Raw genomic sequence first — 14,411 nt, forward strand, 5'->3', positions numbered from 1 at the left:
TGCACTTTTGCTTTTTTTTTGGGTGAGGGGATGGTCTTGATCAGTGCCTCCTGTTCAATGTCATGAACCTCTGTCCATAGTTCTTCAGGCACTCTATCAGATCTAATCCCTTGAATCTATTTGTGTATATAGGAGATATACAAACTGAATCACTTTGTTGCACAGTAGAAATTAGCACAGCGTTGTAAATCAACTATACTTCCTTCAAGAAAATAAATTAAAAATGAATTGAGATGGCTGCATGGGGAGCAGGGCTGAAGAGTCTCTGGTAGTTACAGCAGCTTTCCCCCAACCCATTTAGCAATGAGAAGGATTCAGAAGAAGTTGAGAGGAAAGCAGAATTTTTCCATACTCCAAGAAAAGCACAGAAACCAGCTAAATGCAAACTGGCAAACCAGAAGTTGTCATATCAATTCCAAGGGGATGTCATCAAAAGATCTCAGAGGATAGTAGGTCTAAAAATCATGGAGAATGTGACCTCTTAGAAGATGCTGGCATAAAGTGTTGATGCCATAACCAGGTGAGACAATGGCCATGGTAATGAATGTAAATGTGGACAGGTGTCTAACAAATAGATGCCTACCCTGATGCTGTGATGGTACCTGAGCCCCAACATAGATGCCACCTCAGGAAAAGGAGGGCAGAGGACAATCCCCAGTGACTGACACTGGGATGACTACATGTATCTAGAACTGACTAATCATATTTTTTTATTATTTTTCAGCATCTAAATATGGCAGAAATTCAAAAGAATTGAATCATAAATTGAATTAATGAGTTCTCTTCTATAAAAATATTTATCAAAGAAATATATCCTGAATGAAGGCAAAAAGGTACTATCTCTCTGGGCAAGATGGCAGGGTGAGAGGGGTCAGGGGGACAAGGCTGATATGAATTTGGGTCAGCTGCACTATAATTAATATAAGTATAGTTCATCATGTAGTTCATGAGAAATCTATGGTTGTAAAGCTATTTCTGTAATTCACACTATTCAAAATGTCCAGTTCAAAAATGAACTGGAAAGAAATATTGCAATAAAACTTGACTATGCTAAGATTTGGAGAAGGCAATGGCACCCCACTCCAGTACTCTTGCCTGGCAAATCCCATGACAGAGGAGCCTGGTAGGCTGCAGTCCATGGGGTCGCTAAGAGTCGGACATGACTGAGTGACTTCACTTTCACTATTCACTTTCATGCATTGGAGAAGGAAATGGCAACCCACTCCAGTGTTCTTGCCTAGAGAATCCCAGGGATGAGGGGGCCTGGTGGGCTGCCGTCTATGGGGTCGCACAGAGTCGGACACAACTGAAGCGACTTAGCAGCAGTAGCAGCAGCAGGCTGAGATTTATAAATTTGATGACCTATATTGTCCTTCACCATATTTCTTTTGTTGGGGCTTCCCAGGTGGCACAGTGGTAAAGAATCTGTCTACCAGTGCAGGAGAGCAGGAGATGAAAGTTTGATCCCTGGGTTGGGAAGATTCCCTGGAGTAGGACATGGCAACCCACTGTAGTATTCTTGCCTGGGAAATCCCATGGACAGAGGGGCCTGTTGGGCTACAGTCTATGAGGTCGCAAAGTGTCTGACATGACTGAGGATGCACACATACATGTTGCCTTTGTTGACTGCCCTGGAATATTACAATATTGCGATGACTCTATGCTGAACAATGCCCCAGTGATGGATGCCGCTTCTCTGTTGATAGCTGGTAATGAGTCTTGCCTTTTCATACTGTTCATGGTCGTCTCAAAGCAAGAATACTGAAGTGGTTTGACATTCCCTTCTCCAGTGAACCACATTTTGACAGAACTCTCCACCATGACTCATCTGTCTTGGTCGCTCTACATGGCATGGCTCATAGTTTCATTGAGTTAGACAAGGCTCTGGTCCATGTGATCAGTTTACTCCAACACTTTGGCCATCTGATGCGAAGAATTGACTCATTGGAAAAGACCATGATGCTGGGAAAGATTGAAGGCAAAAGAAGGTGGCAACAGAGGATGAGCTGGTTGGATGGCATCACCAACTCGATGGACATGAGTTTGAGCAAGCTCCAGGAGTTGGTAATGGATAGGGCATGCTGCAGTCCATGAGGTCACAAAGAGTCAGACACAACTGAGTGACTGAACTGAACTGAACTGAATGAGTCTTGTTCTCAGCCTCAGACTTCTGAACACTTGACTGCTGTGGAAATTATGAAACTGAAGCATATTTTGATTCTACAAAGTAAAATCGATTTTTTTTTAAAAAAAAAAAGCCGGACTAAAGAATGGTATGAACAGATCCTTGCATTTGTACAAGGTACAATAGCATAGAAAGAGCTCCTATTATTCCAATTTCTGCTCAGCTAAAATACAATATTGAAGTTGTCTGCAAATACATAGTAAAGAAATTTCCAGTGCCCTCAAGAGACTTCACTTAAGAACCCCAACTTACTGTTATTAGATACTTTGATGTCAACAAATCTGGATGTGAAGTTGATGACCTTAAGGAGAATGTAGCTGGTGGTAGTGGTCTAAAAGGAGTATTAAATGTGGGTCAGGAGATGGAAGTCAGACCCAGTGTTGTTTCCAAAGATACTGAAGGAAAATTCATGTTTTCATCACTTTTCGCAGAGCATAACGATCTTCAGTATGCTGCTCTGTGTGTGTGCTGAGCCGCTTCAGTTGTGCCTGACTCATTGCAACCCTGTGACTGTAGCCCACCAGACTCCTCTCTCCATGGGATTTTCCAAGAAAGAATACTGGAGTGGGTTGCTATGCCCTCCACCAGGGGATCTTCTCGACCCAGGGATTGAACCCGTATCTCTTATATTTCCTGTATTGGCAGGCAGGTTCTTTATTGCTAGTGCTACCTGGGAAACCCTAATATGCTGCTCTAGGAGGTCTTATTGGAGTTTGAACAAAAATTGACCCTACCTTGTGCCAAGCTGACAGAATGGTGTGGCAGTTACTTGGTGTGATTGAAACTTTACCTGAGATCTTCACAGAATTGGAAATTTTCTATTTCCTATTTAGATGGCTCCTAGGTGGACGCACTGAAGGAGGCAAGAAAGCAGCAAAAGTGCCAAAGCCATCAAAGAATGAAGTGCTTATGGTGAACAGAGGATCCCTGTCGACAGGAGGAGGAATTAGTGCAGTCAAGGCTGATTTGGGCAAAATTGTTTTGACCAATTCTATGTGCCTGGAAGTAGAAGAAAAAAATATTGCCCTTAGTCAAAGAGTTGAGAAACACTGCTTGGGGTCAAATAAGAAGAGGAGTGACAATCAAGCCAATGATAGATGATGACTGAAGAATTAAATAACAGATATGGATGAAGTCAGAATTTCTCTTAACAACCTAGGGGTATATTTTCAAAGCAATAGTAGGGAATTAATTTCACAGTTCATTACCTTAGTAGTAGCTGTAAGGTTATTCTCATTTTTGAGTGATGAAAATTTAACCTCTAGTACTGAGACAGGATCTACAATAAATGTAAAAGTTGGCATAATGTTGGATTGAATCTACATTTTACCAGAAATTAATCATTTCTAAGTAATGTCCAATTTATACAGTGCAGGTTTGAAAGTAAACTGCTTGCTACAACCAGACTTTGCTGTAGCACACATTCCATCAAACCTGTTCAAAATAAAATCTTTCTTCTTAAAAAAAAAAGATGCTATCTGAGAAAATATCTGGGCTTCTAAATTTTGCTCACTTCAATATAAAACTATTGAATTAAGATTTGAATTAAGAATGGTTTCAATTTAGCATTTCCTCTGAGCTTCCTGTATACATTAGCGCCTGCAGAGAGATTTTCTCAGGTGGATAGTGTTTACAGAACAGGATTATTTGAAAGTATTAATCATTTCAAACCTATTAACCACAAAATGCAAATCTGAGAAATATTTTAGGCATAACATTTCATAAACACCTTATTCAAAAAGATAAATTTGTCAAATGATAACAAGGCATGATAACTAAAGATAATAATGCTAAGAAAGGAATTAAAGCTCATGAATAAATCAAAAATGAATAATTTTTACACGTCTTTGCAAGGAACAGATTTAATTTCAAATTTTACTTGTGAGTAACATAAATATAGACATGAGCAAATTTAGAGTTACATAAACTGAAACCAGCAGCCAGCTGGAAAAACAGGCACTCCCAGGACCCCAGAAGCCTCCCTGAATTTCCCATCTACCCCTCTCAGAGTACCCATTCTCCTAGCTTCTATCACCATAGATTAGTTTTGCCTGTTCTATTCTTTAGTGTCTGTCTTCTTATGCTTAGTATTGTATTTGTGAGATTCATCAGTGATTTTGTGTGTTGTTATATTTTGTGTATTCTTGTTGCTTTGTTCCTCTATTATATAAATATACTATGATTTTTTTATCCACTCTACTGTTGATGGATGTTGTGATGTTTTCAGTAGGGGAACTTTTATGAGGAGTGCTGTAAATGAATACATTCTTATATGTCTTTTGATAAATATATGTACAGGTCTATGTTGGGTCTATTCCCAACATAGAATCTATGGGTCTGTGAGCGGAATTACTGGATCATGTAGTATACATATGGGCTTCCCAGCTGGCACTATGATGAAGAACATGCCTGCCAATGCAGGACACCTAAGAGATGTGGGTTCAATCCCTGGATTGCAAAGATCCCCTGGAGGAGGGCATGGCAACCCACTCCAATACTCTTGCCTGGAGAGTCCCATGGACAGAGGAGCCTGACAGGCTGCAGTCCATCGGGTCACACAGACTGAAAGGACTGAAGCAACTTAGCATGCACGCACAGTATACATATATTCCGCTGTAGAAGATGCTGCCACACACTTTGCAAAGCACTGGTACCTTTATGTCCAGGTGCTGCATCAGTAGAGCCCCAGATGCTGAGTGTATCCTTATTAACATTTGCCTTTCTTCTCCTACTTCTTCCTTTTCTCTGTCAGAAGAAGTCTTCTCTGTCTTTCCCCGCTCCTTCTCTTGCTTCTATCCCCTCTTCCTTCTTCTTTCTCTTCCTTTCCCCCTCCCCCTCTCTTCTCTTTCTCTTCCTCCTTCTCCTTCTATTTCTCTTCTCCCTCTCCTATCATCCATCCTAGCACTCCTCCTCGTCTTCCTTCTTTTTTACCCTTTCCGTCTGGTGGATGTCTACTGGTAACATATCGTGGATTTAATTTGCATTTCTTGGTATCTGAACTTGAGCGTGTTTCACATTTGGAGATTCCCTTTTGTGAAACACCATTTAGAAAAATTGTGTTGCCTACCTTTTTCTTATAGATATGTAGTTCTTTGTAGACTCTGGATATGAGCCTTTTGTCATATACATGTATTTCAAATATATTCTCCCACTTGAAAATTACTATTAAATATGTGATATATATTTTAATTTTAAATACTATATGAGAAAACAAATTTTTTCAGTCCTAATCTGCTTAAAGTTTATCATAAAAGAGCATTACATTTTATTAAGTGCCTTGCATCTTTCAAGTTGAACATATGCTTTTTCTCCTTTATTCTGTTAATGTGGGTGAGATATTATATACTGATTGCATTTGAAATGGTAAATGAATTTCAAGCTCTGGAAACAAACTCAACTTGTCCTTTTCTTTACACTTCAGAATTTCATTTGCTAATATTTTGCTTAAAGTTTTTGCATCTACTGAGAAAGACTGATCCATAATTTTCTTTTCTTTTGGTGTCTTTGCCTAGGATTAATGTTCTCATATAACATGCCAGTAAATATTCTCTTCTTTTTTCTTCTCTGGAAAAAAATTGTAAGATTAATTATTTTGTTTCCTAAAACGTTTGGAAGAATTCATGTATGAATCCAGCTGGACCCAGAATTCTCTTGTGGGAAGTTTTTAAATTGCAGATTTAATATCTTTAATAAATATAAATATTTTTTACTTTCAATGTCATTTGGGAGAAATTGTATATTGACATAAATTATATATAATGTCTTTTTATGATTTTAATTATCAGTAATATCCATAATGTGGTCTCTTTTCCATTCCTGATATTGTAATTTGTGGTTTTTTTTCTCCTTTTTGTTGACCAGTCTTTCTAGGACTTTATTCTTTTCATTAGTCTTCAAAGAACCTCCTTTGGATTTATTGAATATTTCTATAGTATACCAGTTGTAGAGCATTGTTACTTTATTAATTTTTTTCTCTTTATTATTTCTTTTTTCTATTTCCTATAATCTGCTATATTTTTAACTTCTCTTTATGGATACTATTAATTTAAACCTTTTGCCTATTTGAATATGTGCATTTAACACAATAAATTTCCTTAAAGAGCAGCGGTAGCAGCAGCCCATGTGTCTTGATATGTAATATATATATTTTTTGATATGTAATATATTTACTAACCTTTAGCTTAAAATATTTTCCAGTTTCTACTGTGATACATTCTTGATCCATATTTAATTTCTAAGCATTTGGAGATTTTGAACTTATCTTTTGAGGTTAATTTTGAGCTTAATTCCACTGTGTTATGAACATAACATATGAATCATACTTCATATGATTTTTATATTTGAAAAGTTTTTGAGGCCTTGATGGCTCAGTTGGTAAAGAATCTACCTGCAATGAGGGAGATCTGGGTTCAACCCCTGGGTCATATATAAACATATATATATATATATATGTATGTATATACAAGGAAAATTTTGTTAATCTCTGTTCAAATCTCTATGTCCTTTCTGATTTTTAATCAATTACTTAGAGATTCCAGCTAATATTTTCCGTTATGTTTATGGATTTATCTATTTATCCTTGAATTAAAAGGAATTATTTTAAGTTTTATTTCTACCACCACATGAACTGACTCAGAGTATCCTACTGGAGAATGAGTATTTTGCTGTCATCCCAGTCATTCCAACTAAGGTCTGAGACATGTAAGTGAACCCAGGCATAAATAGATGATCCTGGTCCATACTAGAATGACCACCCAGTTGTTCTCAGTCTAAATTGGTAACTACAGACTCATGAGTTAGGAAAATATTTTGTTGCTTTAAGCCACTAAGTTTTTGGTTGCTATGTTATGAAGCAATGAAAGTGAAAGTCTCTCAGTCGTGACTCTTTGTGACCCCATGGACTATATAGTCCATGGAATTCTCCAGGCCAGAATACTGGAGTGGGTAACCTTTCCCTTCTCCAGGGTATGAAGCAATAGATAAAATTAATTAGCAAAGTTTTGTAATTTGGGGGCCATGTCAGCATTTCCTTCCTGGGTTTGCCTCTCTAATTGGTCTCCTGGAGCATATTGGAATGTAGTTAAACATCTGAAAGCAACAAGAGGTGGTATAGATGGAACATGAGGAGACTTTGAGCAAGAGCTATTTCAGACAGAGAATGAGAAGATGATTTTATTGTCAAAGAATGATCAGTAGAGTTGGGGAGATTCAGAATCATCTCATTCACCATTTTAATTTTCATGGTTCCACTCTTTCTCCATCTATGCTCTGCTTTCACATGAAGTTGTAAGACAGTTTTCCAAACAACATGACACTCCACATTTGAGTTTTGGCATATTTTTCTTGAGACAAAGAAATTCTCTTATGATAATCTGAGAAACTTCCTGTTTCTCTGACCATGCCTTGATGTAAAAACTTACAACATCCAGCATTGGATTTCCTTTCTTTAAGCTTCAAAGTATATTAGAAGCATCCAACCCTCAGTACCTCTCTTGCATTTCTTGTGCCTTTCACACTGTGCTGTGGAAGTAGCCGCTATCTGCCAAAAGTGCTAACAGACACTTACCGCATACAGCTTTAACGATGGTTTAAGTAGCTTTTTGACATTGCATGTTGTGAATGACAAGTATTCCATTCTTTAATGGCAGTTGGATCTTCACTACCTTCCATCCACCAAATCAGAGAACCAGTCCCCATCAATTGAGGTACCCTCAGTGAAAATTCAGTAGAGTCAACTGAATCCATTCAAGACAGTTTAAGCAGGAAGACATTCAGTGTAGGAAATTAGATGCTTTTTAAAACTTTGAAGGCTTAGGCTGAGCTTCTAGGAATGACTCCTTAAACGGTCTTGAAGAACTGATCTCTAGGTGAGCTTCTACGTTGACTACAAGCAGGAAGCTCAGAAAAGAGAAAGCTGCCATCACAACTACTGGTTCTAGAATGACTCCCACCCCTGCTCTCTTCCATGACGTGGGCAGGTAAATGGATCCCCTTGCTCTCAGTACTCATAAAGCCAGAGATGGTCTTAAAAGACCAGCATCTTCTCTATCTGACAAAGAAATACTCCCACGACACGGTTTTCCAGAACTAACAGAACAGAACTTTTCCCTTTCTAGATACCCTAGAATTTGAATCTTCCAAATCTCATGCAAATATATTTGTTGGCCTAAGTTCTGTGACTAGTTGAACTCCAAGGAATCAGGGATATTCAGCCCCTATTTTCTGACTGCACAAAGTGTATCTGTAGCCCTATGGCATCAGCAACATTTGTGAGGGAACAGAGATAAGCAAGCCCATTGCAGAACCTGACACAAAGGCCAGAGATATGGATGATGCTCAATTTATGTTAATTGTTACTGTTATTGGCCCGGCATTGCTCATCACGGGAATAAATAGACTATGGAGTAAGGAAGCCTGAAGCTTCTTCAGGCCAGAGTAGCAACAAACCTTTATTTTGTTTCTCTTTTATAACATTTTTAAATTTAATTCTTACTCTTTATTTTATTTATATTTTTTGGCTGTGCTGCATGGCTTGTGAGATTTTAGTTCCCTGACCAGGGATTGAACCTGCAGCCTTTGTATTGAAAGGGCAGAGTCATAACCACTGTACCCCAGGGAATTTTTTTTTTGTTATGAGTGTCATGCTCTGATAAAAGGCATTCCCAAAATAGTGATGCTGAAAGGGGGCAATTTTTGATGAGTAACTTTTCATACTGTTTCTCTCTCATCATGAACTTCTTTCATAAATTAACTTTCCTATTGAAAAAAATTTTCACTTTCTGTCTCTCCTTTCCTTGTTTTCCCATTTCTGTTTCTTGGTTTTCAGCTCTCCCTCCAACTCTTTCTTGCCCTTTTCCTCCCTCTTTCTCTCTCTTTCATGACTTAAAAATAAGGTTTTTATGTTATTAGAAACATTTTATTGTTTTTCTTCAGTAAAGCCTTTTGGATTTCACTAAAATGAATTAATATTTGTAAAGCACTTACAATAGTTCCAGATACATACTAAGCATTGTCTGAATGTTCACTTTTATTTATTTACTGGCTTAAAAGAAGACCTACTTCAGGCATACTCTGGGGTCCATCTTTCACTGTAGGGTTTTTTCTTTTAAACCTTCAGGAATTAAACCATTTTGGATAGGATCCTACTTTTTTACAGCTATAAATAATAACTGTAGATATAATCAAAGCCTAACATTGTATTAGTTTGTGTACAACATAATGATTTGATATACGTATGCATTACAAAATGATCACCTTAATTAACTTATCCATCACCTCACATAGTTACAATTTCTTTTCTTGTAATGAGAACATTTAAGATTCATTCTCTTTGCAACTTCCAGATACATAATGCAATATTTTTAACTATAGTCACCACGCTATACATCATATCTCCAGGACTTACCTTATAACTGGAAGTTTGAACCCTTTGACCACCTTTACTCATTTTGCCCCGTCTCCCACCCACAGCATCAGCAATTGCCAGTCTCTTCTATCTTTGAGTTCAGCTTTTTCAAATCCCACATGTAAGTGACATTATACAATATTTGTCTTTCTCTGACTAACTTATTTCATTTAGTGTAATGTCCTCAAGCTCCACCGATGCCGTTGCAATTATTTTATACTAAATCTTGCTCTCAAGTGAAACGCATAAGACGGTGATTTCAGGGTTGCCAGGACAAAGTTTCTAAGCCTCTAGCTAATACATTGTAGGGAGAATAAAATGATGCTGAACATTTGGTCCAATTTAATGTGATTAAACCACGTTTTATGAATAAAGATAGCTCAGTTGCTTTAGGTGCTCAGTTTTGCATTTGTTTAACACCTTGTTTCACACCCACTTGCATGACTGCTTAACAAGATTGGATACTGACTTTCCAGAAAAACCCAAGATAAATTGAAAGGAAACTACATGCCTATTCATCATAGACGTATTTATATATTGGACAATTTTAATTATAACCTATTTTTTTTAAAGGACTCTGAGAACATCAAGAAAATAGAAGTACAGTGACAGTGAATAAACACTTTTGAGCCTGAGAGGGTGTAGCAGAAACTGAAGGGCCCACATCATATCAGGGCAAACTTTGCCTGTGAAGATGTCCTTCAGATTTGTGGGAGACAGAGAGAGCGATTGTGAGTGGGGAATCCTGAGTCTGGCTCACTTGAGCCCTTACAGCAACTAGCTGATTTGTTTTCCTGCATTTCAGGCACAGTTGAGGTTAATGAAGTTGTTGCATGGTCTTTTCATCTACACATCCTTCCTTATGTTTTCCTCAGCTGTGACCAACCCAAATGGATACTGGGTGCCCCGCTTTCAGCCTCTGAGATAGCAATTTTATCTTTTAAGTCACTTCAAAGGAGCATTTTACAACCCCTGTCTCAGTTTCTTTAAGGTGGGGAAATGATCATTTTAAACAGGGTTGCAATAGACCTCATATTTGGCACTTTCTTTGTTAGAGTTAACCACTTTGGGAATAAAAAGAATGGCAGAGGAGGAGGTTCTCGACAAGAACAGTCATTAGCAGAGCCTGATTTAAGAACTAACACATCTTGATGTTTGCAAATCACCTCTTACATGAAATTACATAAATTCATCAGAATGCAAGTTCTTCAACAATGATGATGAAACTCCATCGATGACTTGTGGCCAAGCAAGGATCCAGCTGTTTTCTCCAACGTGACAGGGCTCTCTCCAGCATAGTCAGTATGACTGACAGATGGCTACCTTATGATCATTAGGGATGATCATTTAGCCCCATTTTCCAGGAGAATCCTGGTTTAGGCATATTGTCCCTGCATTCATCCAGTTAATAGCCCCATTCACTCTCATGTGTGTACAGATTTGGATGATAAACTGTATGGAGAACTTCTTTAAAAAGCAAGCAAGTGGTCAGGAACAAGTCATACATGGGTGTGCATTATCTGCTCTTGTCCTACAGGGATCCTGATAAACTGTGACTTCTGCTAACTGAATCAGGAGCTTAATGGAATCTTCAGTGACAGGTGTGGGGAAAGTGCTCCCCACTCACCTGTACTCCCCCTCCAGCCTTCCATTAAAACTGTACAAGACAAGACCATTGGCATCATTTTTCTCGCTTCCTCATTCCTGTCCTGTATTCCCTTTCTGCTGCTATTCCTTTTCCCCTTCTCTCCCTCCCCATCCCCCTCCTCTTACCTCCCCTCCACTCCCCCTCACCATCCTCCTTCTCTTTCTCCCTCTTTTTCTTCTCCTCCTCCTCCTTTTTCTTCTATTGTTCCAGATTATTTTAAAATCGCATTTTCTATTTTAGGAATCTTTGCTCAGCAATTGCAATACATATTACAGCTGCAATATAAGAAATTATTTGTCTTGATTACATGCTCTCCTGGTTACTTTTTCTATTTCTCCTATTCTTGCATTTTTTGTATATCTGTCATTCTTCTTCTTGGATTGCATTTTTATTTTGGGTAATATTTTTCAGAGGGGTCTGTGGGTGGCAAAATTTCTAAATTGCTTGCGTGTTCAAAATTATCTTCTTTTGCTTTCATACTTGAATGGCAATTCAGCTGGAAAAAAATTTACAAATCCTTTTCCCTCAGAATATTTTGGTTATTTCTCCATGATTTTCTGACTTCTTCACTTGCTAATCAGAAGTCTGGTGCCAGATTCATTATAACTGCTTTGTGATATTCCTTCCCTTCTACCTTCTCTTTTTAAAAAATTCCTTCCACCTTCTCTTTTTTAAAAGTTTGTGGAATTTTTTTTTTTATCCTTGGAATTCATGAAAATCATTGGAATGTGAGTTTTCTTAATATTTGTGTAAAACATGCTAAACCCTTTTGATCTGAACATATGTCTTTCTTTAGCATATAGAAATTTCTTCCACTGTTTCTTTGATTTTATTTTTCCCTCCATGCTCTCGGTTCTCTCATTTTATTGGGTAAATATTTGAATGTATATTTATCTGGATACAGCTCCAAGTTTATTAATTTCTCATAGTTTTCATTTTTATTTTTTTGAATTCTTAAAAAAGCCCTTAGCCTAAGCTTCCAGGTTGCTAAGTGAGCCTGTAGTCCTCTCTGTTTCTGCATTCAGTTCTTCTACTGAGTTGTTAGCAACCAGAATTTTAATTCCCAAGAATTACTTTGTGTTCTCTTGCATTAATTTTGCTTCCCCTGATGATCTTTTTTACTTCTCCCATTTATTGCCTTTCTTTCTGTTTTCTCAAATGGTGTCTGCTTCTATAGTAAGTGGATTGATGTGATGAGTGGGCTTTTTCTGAAGTCCAGAGAGGCTTACCTTTAAGTGTGAGGCTTCATGTCCTCAGAGAAGCCAGAAATGACCTGGGACATTACACCACTTCTCTCTCTAGCCCAGTGGCTCATGCTGGGCACTTCCTACAAGTAAATTTATTGTCTAGAGAGGTATTTTTAGGACTTTAGACTGGGGTGAATGCTACAGGCAATGACCTCAAAAGCAGATTCCCATACCCTGTTAGGTTTGGCGAACATCCAAGTCTAGTCCATCTGCTTCATACCATACAGAAATTACCTCATATTCTGGTCTGCTAACATCAGCTTTTTGGTTTACTAGTGCTTCTAACGGAGAAGGCAATGGCACCCCACTCCAGTACTCTCGCCTGGAAAATCCCATGGATGGAGGAGCCTGGTAGGCTGAAGTCATGGGGTTGTTACGAGTCGGACACAACTGAGTGACTTCACTTTCACTTTTCACTTTTCACTTTCATGCATTGGAGAAGGAAATGGCAACCCACCCCAGTATTCTTGCCTGGAAAATCCCATGGATGGAGGAGCCTGGTAGGCTGAAGTCATGGGGTTGCTACGAGTCGGACACAACTGAGTGACTTCACTTTCACTTTTCACTTTCGTGCATTGGAGGAGGAAATGGCAACCCACCCCACTATTCTTGGCTGGAGAATCCCAGGGACGGAGGAACCTGGTGGGCTGCCGTCTGTGGGGTCGCACAGAGTCGGACACGACTGAAGCGACTTAGCAGCAGCAGCAGCAGCAGCAGTGCTTCTAAGGATTTGGTTTTTATCCCTTCTATGGTATTGAGGGGAAAGCAAGTAAGTAAGTAGTCCACCCATTTTTAGCTTTAAGGCACACCACTTCTCTAACTATTCTCATCCCAAAGATTTGCCCAATCTAAGCCATATAGATTGTATGGTTGATAAAGCTGAGCATAAAACACCTCTTATTATGTGCTTCTATTTACTGCTTTCTAATTATGGCTCCAATTTTGCATTTTTCCCCAATTTCTAACTCATTCATGTTGAAAAAAATCCTACAGTATGCTTCAACTGTATTATAAGGACATTACTGCTAAGTTTAGCCAGTCACAAAAAGACAAATATTGTATGATTCCACTTACATGAGGTGTCTAAAGTAGACAAACTCAGAGTGTGGTTGCCAGGGGCTGTGAGGAGGGAGAAAAAGTTGTGCAATGAATACTGTTTTAATTTTGCAAGATGAAAAATTGCTAAGACGGTAAATTTTACATGTTTGTTAACCACACACAAAAAAATCAGAGCTTTAAATCTCAGTTTGAGAGAAGCTTTAAATAATCCAGTAAGAGGGAAACAATTGGCTTGAATTTAACCATGGGTGTAAGAGACCAGTGTCAGGCCCTGACAGGTTTGCCGAGCAGGAAGGGCTTCCCCAGTGGCTCAGTAGTAAAGAACCCACCTGCCAATGCAAGAGACTCAGGTTTAATCCTGGGGTCAGGAAAATGCCCTGGAGAAGGAAACGGCAACCCACTCCAGTGTTCTTGCCTGGGAAATCCTATGGATGGAGGAGCCTGGCAGGCTAGAGTCCATGGGGTTGCAAAAGAGGAGGACACCACTTAGCAGCTAAAACAGCAACAACAAAGGATGGCTGATAGCTGGAGGCTGTGGGGCTTCTGAAGGGACAAGGTAGTCATAAAGTGTTGCCAAAGGGTTAGACAAATGCTGACTGTTACCCTGGAAAGTCAATGGTTGTGCTGATCCTGACACTTAGGGACTGAGCAATACAACGTTGAGTTGGTAGATGACATTTTTGCCAAATTCCTTCAAGGAATCAAAGGATGTTTGGAAAAGGAATCCTATGGAATATTGTATGTTGTTCAGGAAGTTATGAGCTTCTTTTGAAGATTATGTGTGTATATGAATGTGCTCTGAAAAGTTAAAAATATACAAGGTAAAAGATTCGTGGAGACAAAATCAGCAATATGAAATGGTTTTGA

General features: G+C 38.6%; 1 pseudogene; it reads left to right on the forward strand.

The window, feature by feature from the left end:
• The first annotated feature begins 1,588 nt into the window (after positions 1-1,588).
• LOC129649759 (eukaryotic translation initiation factor 2 subunit 3-like) lies at positions 1,589-3,293 on the forward strand (annotated as a pseudogene).
• The last annotated feature ends 11,118 nt before the right edge of the window (positions 3,294-14,411 follow it).

The sequence above is a fragment of the Bubalus kerabau genome, chromosome 1 (assembly GCF_029407905.1).
Source record: "Bubalus kerabau isolate K-KA32 ecotype Philippines breed swamp buffalo chromosome 1, PCC_UOA_SB_1v2, whole genome shotgun sequence".
NCBI classification, from domain to species: domain Eukaryota; kingdom Metazoa; phylum Chordata; class Mammalia; order Artiodactyla; family Bovidae; genus Bubalus; species Bubalus kerabau.